Raw genomic sequence first — 10,772 nt, forward strand, 5'->3', positions numbered from 1 at the left:
TAATGAAGTTTGAAGTTCATAGCCCAACCAATTGATACCGTTTCATAAGATATCTTGTTCGATCATTTTATCGTCAAATTAAGACTCTTATCAAGGCATTGAGGCTATACTGATTGATTTATGATTGAACATTTAGTAGAAAATTGTATTTTAATAGCATAATGTTTGCACTCAGTTCCCTCTGGTCGAACCAAATTGTTGAAAAAAATCATTGCAATATCATTTGACTAGGCAATTTGTCCTAATCGTAGGAGGCGCTTTATAAGCACCACCCAAAGAGTATACAGGGTGATCAATAAGTTCGAATACACTTTTTAACCAAATGGTGTGGTAAAGCCCTAGCATATACATTTAACTTTTTGTTAGAGTAATGTTGTGTTATGGGCAAGCACGTCTGTTCTGGTCGCTGGCTCGTCGAGAAGAGAGAGCTTGTCCCTAAATTAGCACTCATGCTACTATGATGATTGCTATGCTAACCATAGCGGTAGCTATGGTTACTATTGGGGCTATGGGTTATTCTTCAGCCTACTGTGATTGGCCAAATTCTAACATACTCCCCTCCCAACATAGTTATATAACCCAAAATATATTATAGAGTGATAAAAATGAATTTTTTGTAAATTGTTTGATTATTATCGTAGATCAGATACATTCATAAACTAATGTCTCTTGCTCGTTTGATGAAATCAGGCATGGAGTAGCTATCAACCGTCATGAAGTTCTGAAGGTGGCAAGTGGCTTCTTTTGGTAGACACAAATCTTTTTTGAGATTTTTCTTTGTTGTTGAGGTACTCCAGTTCTCCAACGCTCGCGAACCATTTGGGAAGTTTACCAAATGAGGTGAGCTTATACGGTTTAGTAGACGATAGATGGATTTTTGGAAGATTACTTATAAATTCTGTTATTAAAATGTTCTGGCATAAATCGATTTGTATCAGAGAGATCAGCGGACATAGGTGAGATTGGTCTCGTGAAAACTTAAGCGATCGGTATTGAAGATCGAAGAACTTTTCTTTTGTGATGATTGAAACTCACAAACGCCCCCAATATTAGGCTAACTATTAGGCGCTTAAATTTTAACTGGACTACTTCTGTCGAACAAAATATTCTTATTTCAAGTTGATGTTACAGGTGAAATAACGTTTCTGGCGATCTCGTGAGTCACGACTTGTGATTTGCTCCTGTATAGTCCGTTGCATTGTCACAGTAGATTACGAAGCTACGACTGCATTGCTTGAAGAATCTTCGTAAAGCAGCACTCAGGCAACTGCTAGCTAATTCTGAACCAGCTTCTCTTGTAATTTAGCAAAAAAACAAGGCAACGTTTACCTTTAAGGACTTCTTCTATTTTACCAAATTTTCCATGTAAATGAACAATCCACCATGATTAACACCACATTTTATCATGAATGGTCTTGGTCGATTGTACTTAGATACCGGCTACTAATTAAGGACCTGACTTATCCAAATTGATTTCATTTGAAGCATGTTAAGCAACGGTGTACAACTTGTCAAGAAATATTCTGTCATATAATTTGCGATTTTTAAGGCATATTTGTAGAAAGTCTTGAGATCTAGTGAGCAGGTTCTTGAGACAATAATGTCTGGCTGTGAGCAGGAATTCCTTCGTTAGAAATATTTGGTGCAGTGGTTTAACACTTCTACCTACTTCTTTTAAACGTCCCTCAACTAATAAACCTGGCATTTTAAATAATTGGATTAATGTTCGTAATGTCCTTGAACATGGGATAGATTAGTTCAGTGCTCAAAAAAGTCGAATTCATTCACAACAAAACAAACTGAATGACACAATGAAGCTTTCCTCTTGCAATTCTTATTCGGAACTTGGTCCAAACAGTTTTGCCATGTTATGCCTTTTGGCGTTACAAACCAAAAATCATATGATGAAAATACTTGTGCTTCAATGTAAGTAGAATAGCGCTTCTACATATCTTACACGTCATTTCTTCCTTTGCAGTAGATGCCTACTAGAAGCGTCCTTGATATTTTATCCCATGATTCGCTTAATCTTTTTAGGAACCGAGGACCTGATCACTTTAATGTACACGATGCCGTTTTTAATGACTCTCCTCTGCATACTGATTCGCGGGATTGACTTTAGAATTAACATGTTCGCATGTCTGTGCATAAGAATTTTCCAGTAACGTTGCGGCTCTAAATTCCATTCTTGGCGAGGTGTCGTGTTCGATGTTGTTGGCGAAACTCTAGATTTAGCACGCGATAAGACTTTATTTCAATTATCTTTTCTTATATAAAATAACAACTTCATAGTCAGGTTTTGCAGCTTCTGAGAATCCAACTCAATTCTGAACAGCTGAAACCTCTGCAGATGAAACCTGTTTCATCAATAGTTTTTGCCTGTTAAACATGTTTCGCTTAGTTATTTTCTATAAACATTTACGAATAAGAGTAGTTCTATTGGCTCAAACGCTTTTTGTAATTCAGGTATTATGTGACGTTCTATCACAGCCAAATTTTCACTTAACTAATTATTTATTCAGAATAAATCTGTTAAAAATCCTAAAGCGGGCCCAAGATTGTTGTTCCTTGGAACTTACCATCTCCGGAAACACCTGTTTCTTTGAATCCAACTTAGGCAATTCAAATCAAGCGGGGCTTTTTATTTAGTTAATTTTATTTTCAGTTTGAAATTCTTTCCTATTCACGTCCATCAAATCCATCAGGTTTATTTTCGTTACTAGGAAATTCGCTTGCTCATTCATGTTGCCATCTTGCACATGAAAGCTAAGTTCACTTGGCGCAATTCACAAGTTAATCGTCAATCTTCTGCTGACATCTTTATTATCAAGAACGACAATTGTAAGAAATAAGAATCGCCTTATTCCATACAATAAGGCATCTCAACATTTGAATCACCTCAAATAAGGCATCTTTACTTTCGAATCGCCCGAATTATTGAATCGCTTCTACCATCTTTCGAAGCATCTTTATTTTCACATTCAAAAATGAATCACCTCACAGAATATTGAGCCATCTTTAATGTTGAATCGCCAAAACCCTCATGTTAAGGCATCTCTTGATTTTCTTGAATATTTAGATTCACTTTATTGCAATATTGTATCGCCAAAACTCTCGTGGTAAGGCATCTCTTAATTTGTTTATTTAGGTTCACTTTAATGCATTATTGTCTTGCCAAAACCCTCGTGTTAAGGCGTCTCTTAGTATTCTCACTCAAAATATTGTGTTGGATCCTTACCGTCTCGGTATCCGGTTCGATAGGACCACTTTATGTTGTGTTATGGGCAAGCACGTCTGTTCTGGTCGCTGGTTCGTCGAGAAGAGAGAGCTTGTCCCTAAATTAGCACTCATGCTACTATGATGATTGCTATGCTAACCATAGCGGTAGCTATGGTTACTATTGGGGCTATGGGTTATTCTTCAGCCTACTGTGATTGGCCAAATTCTAACAAGTAATTTTGTGCTATCATCAGAAAAACTATTCCTGGTGTCGAAGAATTAATTTTCATTTAGTTTTCGTTTTTTTATCAGCATTTCCACACCAAAAGTACAGTGTACAGCGAAAAATCAAATTTATTGACAAAATAAATAGTTTACAGGTTACCTAATATGTCTCCAACGGTAAAATTCTCATAATCATTGCTGTCTTCAAGAATAAACAAGTACAGAATTCCTAAACTTGTCTCAAATAAAATCTATTTTTTCGTATTAAGTGTGAAATGTCGAAACAGCTGCTAGCTGATTTTCATCAAAGAGCATATCAATGTGATGGAGGATAGAACTATTCCACATCATAAATAGACGAAAACCATTAAATATGTGCTTGTGTAACTTTGTATTAAGTTTACATTGGTAATAATTGGTTTTGCAAATTTTGTAGTAGTGTTTATTTTTACAGGACATTTTACACAGAATAATACAGGTTTTTGGAATTTTGGCTCAAAATGGAAAGCTCTCTTGGATTAGTTAGTTATATGTACTCCATTATATGTTAGTTGTACTCCATTTTCCCGAAAACCATTGCCCAGAATGAAAAATCACAAGAATTTCAATCACCAGAAATCCACTTTCCCAGAATTTTTTTTCTCAGAATGCACCATTTACCAGAAATTTTTTCCCCAAAATGAATCATTTCCCAGAACATTTTTTACCAGAATTAAACATTTCCCAGAAAAAAATTCACCGGAATTGCCATTTCCCAGAAAATCTAACATATTAATCCAAACTGGAATTAAAAAAAAAGTTTTTTTTTCAAAAATTGGGTTCATATAATATTATTCTTTTGCGCAAAGCCGCAACCAACGAGGATGAAGGGGCCGAAGCTCCCAAATCCGAGGTGGCCGCCGACCCGCCGTCGGAAGCGGTGGCCCTAATACATTGGTCTAGGTCTGCCGGGGCTTCCTAGGTCTTCGTGAAAGCTAGGGGTGATCCCTTAGCACCGTCCGCCACGCGACAGCGTGAAAGACAAAACGTCTTTCAAGTTCGAACTTCGAACACGCAGCGTGAGGAGTCGGATACCAAAACGGTTTTTAAAGGACCATGGTTAGCATTAAATCAATTTAAGTACCCAAACCATAAACAAAGCACAATATTGGTTCTAAAATAAATTTAGTTGGAAATAATTTCATTTAAAAAATCATTTTGAAAAAATAAATTTCGAATCATATGAAAGAATTCATTAGAAAAAAAAACAAATAAAAATACTAGAAGAAAAATCTGGCATTTGTGCCATTCAGGAAAATGTTCCATTCTGGGGAAAAAAAATCTGGGAAATGGTCTATTCTGGGAAATAAATTTCTGGTAAATGGTGCATTCTGGGGAATTTTTTTCTGGGAAATGGTTCATTCTGGGGTTTGATTTCGGGTATTTGTCATTCTGGGAAAAATTCATTCTGGGCAAAAGTTGGTTTAAGGTAAAAAATTTCCAAAACAAAAGGTGTGATAAGCAATTATTAAATTACCTTTCTATTTAAGTAAAAAAAAAATGTTTCTGTTCAGTTAATTTTAAATTATCGTTATTTTAATTTGTTTTCGAACTTATTGAACACCCTATAGGCGATGGAATAGCAAAAGTTTACAACGGATTTGGGTGAAGCGTAATGTAAACAAAGCTGTTCTGTAATGTGAAGCTGTAGTGAAATTTCAAAAGACGTTTTGAACAATGGTGAGTAGGATGAAGTTTTTAGTACTGTGTTTCCTTGTATTCTTAATTTGTTGCTTGATTTTCGTGTTTCTTAAACTCAAATTTAAGAGATAAAAATAGAGTCAATTTATGTGCTGCAGAAAATAACTATATTTAGATGTACGGTCCCGAGTTAGCGAAGCATATGTATCGTCGATGACAACCTATTTTGTCAGATCCAAACTTTTTTCACGATTTTAGACATTTGCCACGATAATTTTCATATAAAGTTATCTAATATATAAAGATGAGTTGGACTATATATGTTTGTTTGTTTGTATGCACCTTATACAAATCCACACCGCTTAACCGATCAGCCTGAAATTTGGTACAGTTATGTGTTTGGACCATGGTAAGGTTTTAGTAATAGTTTTGAGCCCCTCCCACCTAAGAAAAGGGACCCTCCCATACAACTTTCGTTTTTTCTCCCACGAACCAAATGTCATGGCACACATTTTGCTAACAGATTTTCGGTTCCTTTGGCGGGGTTTTTTTTTCACTATCTCCAAGGGCCAGGCATTAGAAACGACCATTCAGAGTTCACGTGTACTGGATAGCAAATCAAAGCTTGCTGAGCATTCAAAATTTTAAAGGGAAAATTTTGGCGGGTGTTTTTTGTCATTCTACTTCAAAGCACGTGAAACCGGTACGAGATATTTGGATGCCATAATATGCCTACATTTTGAGATGAAAAATCTAACTAGCCTGTTAGGAATATAGATAGGTATTGACAAGAATTGTACATAGTGTTTATCAAAGCTCTTTACCGCCGCTGGGGGGCTTTGAGGGTCTACAAAAACAAACAGTGAACTGAACAGTGAACAATGAATTGACTTTTTCAGCTGAACAACTATTTGGGCTGAATGTTGAAAAACTTATGAACCGATTTTCATAAATTCCAGCTTTTAAGAGCCAACCATTTTAATATTTATGGGATTTTTCATAGAGAAAGAAAAATTTATTAGATTCGGCTTTCAGCCTCTTAGATAGCCTTCGAGGAATTCAAACGGGAGTTTAGAAAATTGATTAAGAAATTAAATCTAAGGTTTTGAGTTTTATACAATTCACTTTCATTGGCAAATTTCTAACTTTTGAGTCATTTTTTGTTATCAATGTGATTTGACAACATTGATCACTTTTCACAATAATTAATGGGATGATTGTGTCCAACAATGGAAACATTGAAATATAACTCAAATGAAATCTATTTCATAGCATTATAATGGTAACTTCGGTTCAGAGATAGTTTGTTCTCGATAACTTGAAAAAACTATTAGTGGAACTTTTAACGTTTAAGAACAAGTACTCATAAAGCAGTGTGATTTTAAAAGCACACATACAATTGAAAACGTGCAATGTGAGTTTTGAACATAATTCAACAAGATTCGAAAGTCTTTTTTGAAAATTTCTAAGTAACTAAAACTTGAATATACCATTGTACAGGGAGATCATGTAACTTGAAAATTGGAATGATTTCCAAAAGAAGTTTATATTGAATGGGGGATGTGAAAGTAAAAAAAAAACAGTTTAATCTGCTGAAGATATCAGGTAAATGCTTTTCAAGCTTCCTTAGAAATGGGTGAAAAAAATGTTTGTTATGATAGGATGAACAGGCATTCTAGGGAAATAGTTTAAATTTCTTTAAATACAAACATTTTTTTTTAAATTATGAACACGAGAAAAACAATAAATATTTTCAATCCAAACATAAAAAAGACTAACAAAACTTACATAGCTCACATGGCCTAAAATTGGCGAAATTTCTTATATCTAATGATGAATACAAAGCTTCCAAAATTTCGAAAAGTCCAACGACTCATTTTGATTTATATTTTATGCGAACCCGAGCAAGGCCGGGTAAAATCAGCTAGTTGTACATAAAGCACATGAAGCGTTTGGTAGGGAACTCCACGCTTCGTTCCTCCCTTGTTTCATTATCTTTTGCGGTATTTAGGGTAACGGACTTATTTTGGACCAGGGGACCTATTTTGGACCACCTTGTCACAAAGCTACTAATCATGAATTTTTTTTAGCAAATACAGTTGAAGCCCGAGCACTTGATGCAATGCACTAAAAATTTTCATAATTAGTCACTTTATAAGAGAGCTAGACAAGGTGGTCAAAAATAGGTTCTCTGGTCCAAAATAAGTCCGTTACCCTACTACATGGTTAGCCTGGCCGTAATATTCTCTGCAATGCATATTTAAATGTTACAGAGATTACGTTGAACAAAAAAATGAAGGACGCAAGTTTTTTTCATTTTCCAGGATGCTTACATGTTTTGGCTATGTTGGTAAAAGAAGAAGAAGAGAAGACGAATGTAGAAAATTTATATCCTAAAATAATGATTTCTCATTTGTAACAAACAATTTTGAAAATCTGTTATAACCAAAATAAGCACCAAAAAAAGTATCTATTATTGCCTAAGTTGGAAATAAATAAATTGAAACTTTCCTATAAAAATGTTCTTCATTGGAATAAACAGTTTCCATTCAACTATCCATTCAAAATACAAAAAATTTCAAATTATGGTCTCATTTATGTAATCATTGATAAAGGCCTTCCAAAGCTCGAAATAGTATTGCTCGGAATCGACATTGTAAATGGATTTTAAAAGGCTATTTATGCAAAAACTACCAAGAGATGGATACAAAAACTAACACATGTATAGTTCTGATCTTTATTCGCACTCTTATCATTATTTCAACTTTTCTAGACGTTTTTAAAATAAAACGTACGGTCTGAAAAATTATTACTTTTACAGTCTTGATTTTTTATGAACATTTCTCCACGTTTTGCATTGGCTCTTGAACTGAAAGAACAATTCCGGAACAAAATACGAGAAAACCGATGGTAAATAAAACAGAACTTAAATTGATCAGCTAAGCGAACAATTAAAGCTATTAACATTCAACAATGTTTTCCATGGCAGCAGCGCAGCTATTTCGCCTACTACGGTTGATGCTTAAAAATTGTATTTTTCGTTGAGCCAGAGTGAACCGAGCCATACAAATTTTCCGCTTTTAGATAATAATTTAGATTTTAACATAAATATTTAAGATTTTAACTTAAATATTTAAGATTTTAACTTAAATATTTAAGATTTTAACTTAAATATTTAAAATTTTAACTTACCAGTTGTATTTTCAATGATAGTAGGCAATAAAATTAAGCTTGTTTTATCACTAAAAGTTAAAAAGCCTACCATTCCATTAGGAGAAATTGCAGTATTTTTGTTTTGTCCAAATCATTTCGTATTGCTTGAGCCTGAACTTTGACGAGGATTTCTATTATCGATTACTCAATCAGTAGCTCCAAACCTAAACAAGCAACTCTAAATCGGAATCCTAATATGGACCATATTTCAAAAATTCATTTTCATTTAAATTCAAATTCATTTTTGTAATTTTTGTAATTTTTGTAGTTTTTGTAATTTTTGTAATTTTTGTAATTTTTGTAATTTTTGTAATTTTTGTAATTTTTGTAATTTTTGTAATTTTTGTAATTTTTGTTATTTTATGTAATTTTTGAAATTTTTGTAATTTTTGTAATTTTTGTAATTTTTGTAATTTTTGTAATTTTTGTAATTTTTGTAATTTTTGTAATTTTTGTAATTTTTGTAATTTTTGTAATTTTTGTAATTTTTGTAATTTTTGTAATTTTTGTAATTTTTGTAATTTTTGTAATTTTTGTAATTTTTGTAATTTTTGTAATTTTTGTAATTTTTGTAATTTTTGTAATTTTTGTAATTTTTGTAATTTTTGTAATTTTTGTAATTTTTGTAATTTTTGTAATTTTTGTAATTTTTGTAATTTTTGTAATTTTTATAATTTTTGTAATTTTTGTAATTTTTGTAATTTTTGTAATTTTTATAATTTTTGTAATTTTTGTAATTTTTGTAATTTTTGTAATTTTTGTAATTTTTGTAATTTTTGTAATTTTTGTAATTTTTGTAATTTTTGTAATTTTTGTAATTTTTGTAATTTTTGTGATTTTTGTAATTTTTGTAATTTTTGTAATTTGTGTAATTTGTGTAATTTTTGTAATTTTTGTAATTTTTGTAATTTTTGTAATTTTTGTAATTTTTGTAATTTTTGTACTTTTCGTAATTTTTGTAATTTTTGTAATTTTAGTAATTTTTGTAATTTTTGTAATTTTTTTAATTTTTGTAATTTTTAATTTTTGTAATTTTTAATTTTTGTAATTTTTGTAATGTTTGTAATTTTTGTAATTTTTGTAATTTTTGTAATTTTTTGTATTTTTTTAATTTTTGTAATTTTTGTAATTTTTGTAATTTTTGTAATTTTTTGTAATTTTTGTAATTTTTGTATTTTTTGTAATTTTTGTATTTTTTGTAATTTTTGTAATTTTTGTAATTTTTTGTAATTTTTTGTATTTTTTGTAATTTTTTGTAATTTTTGTAATTTTTGTAATTTTTGTAATTTTTGTAATTTTTGTAATTTTTGTAATTTTTGTAATTTTTGTAATTTTTGTAATTTTTGTAATTTTTGTAATTTTTGTAATTTTTGTAATTTTTGTAATTTTTGTAATTTTTGTAATTTTTGTAATTTTTGTAATTTTTGTAATTTTTGTAATTTTTGTAATTTTTGTAATTTTTGTAATTTTTGTAATTTTTGTAATTTTTGTAATTATTTTTTGATATTTTTGTATTTTTTTTAATCTTTGTTATTTTTGTAATTTTTGTATTTTTTGTAATTTTTGTAATTATTTTTTGATATTTTTGTATTTTTTTTTAATCTTTGTTATTTTTGTAATTTTTGTATATTATGAATTCGTTGTCATAATTTTTGCATAGTGAGTTTCATAAATTATTCCTAAATGCACCTAATTGTATACCATCAAATCGTTCTCAAAGATCTTTCATTAAAACCTCTACATCTAGTTGCAGCGCATATTCGCACATATTCGCTTAAAAAAAATTCTTATCTCACAAGAAAATCTGTTCTGTCAATTCTGTGTCATCTCGTTTGAAAAAAAAATAATAGAAGTCAATAATGCAAGTCGCACTGATGACATGCTTCCTTTCTGGTTGCAACATTATCATCGCAGCGTATTATTGAGCCATCATTTTTCCGTTTGTTTATAATTTCATGCTGCTCTGACTATGATTAATTCGACATAATTATCACAGGCGTTTCGAAAATTTTCACATCCCCAAGAAGACACCACCATGCGATGGTTGACTGAGAGCGCAGCATTTTTCGGATACGGTATAGGAACAGGAAGATACCGAGAACAGATGTCATACGCGACGCGACTGTGCGCGGCTCATTTGGAATTCGGTGACGTGAAGTGGCTGAGAGATGGAGTTTTAATTCAGATAACTGGTAAGAAGTAAGAACACCTAAGATGCCAAGAACGCTGAACACTTTATTCGCGGATGAAAATTTGTGGCTGTATTAAGAATGTGTGGTTTCAGTAGAATAAAACTATTTTTTATTCACGCAGAAAATTGACTTAGTTGGCTTTTCTAAGTCAATGATATTTTATTCAACCTAATACAATTAGGTAAACAACAAAAATTTAAATTCGGCTTTTTAAAACAGAGATACATGTAATTCAATTAGTTA

The sequence above is a fragment of the Uranotaenia lowii genome, chromosome 2 (genome assembly GCF_029784155.1).
Source record: "Uranotaenia lowii strain MFRU-FL chromosome 2, ASM2978415v1, whole genome shotgun sequence".
NCBI lineage: Eukaryota > Metazoa > Arthropoda > Insecta > Diptera > Culicidae > Uranotaenia > Uranotaenia lowii.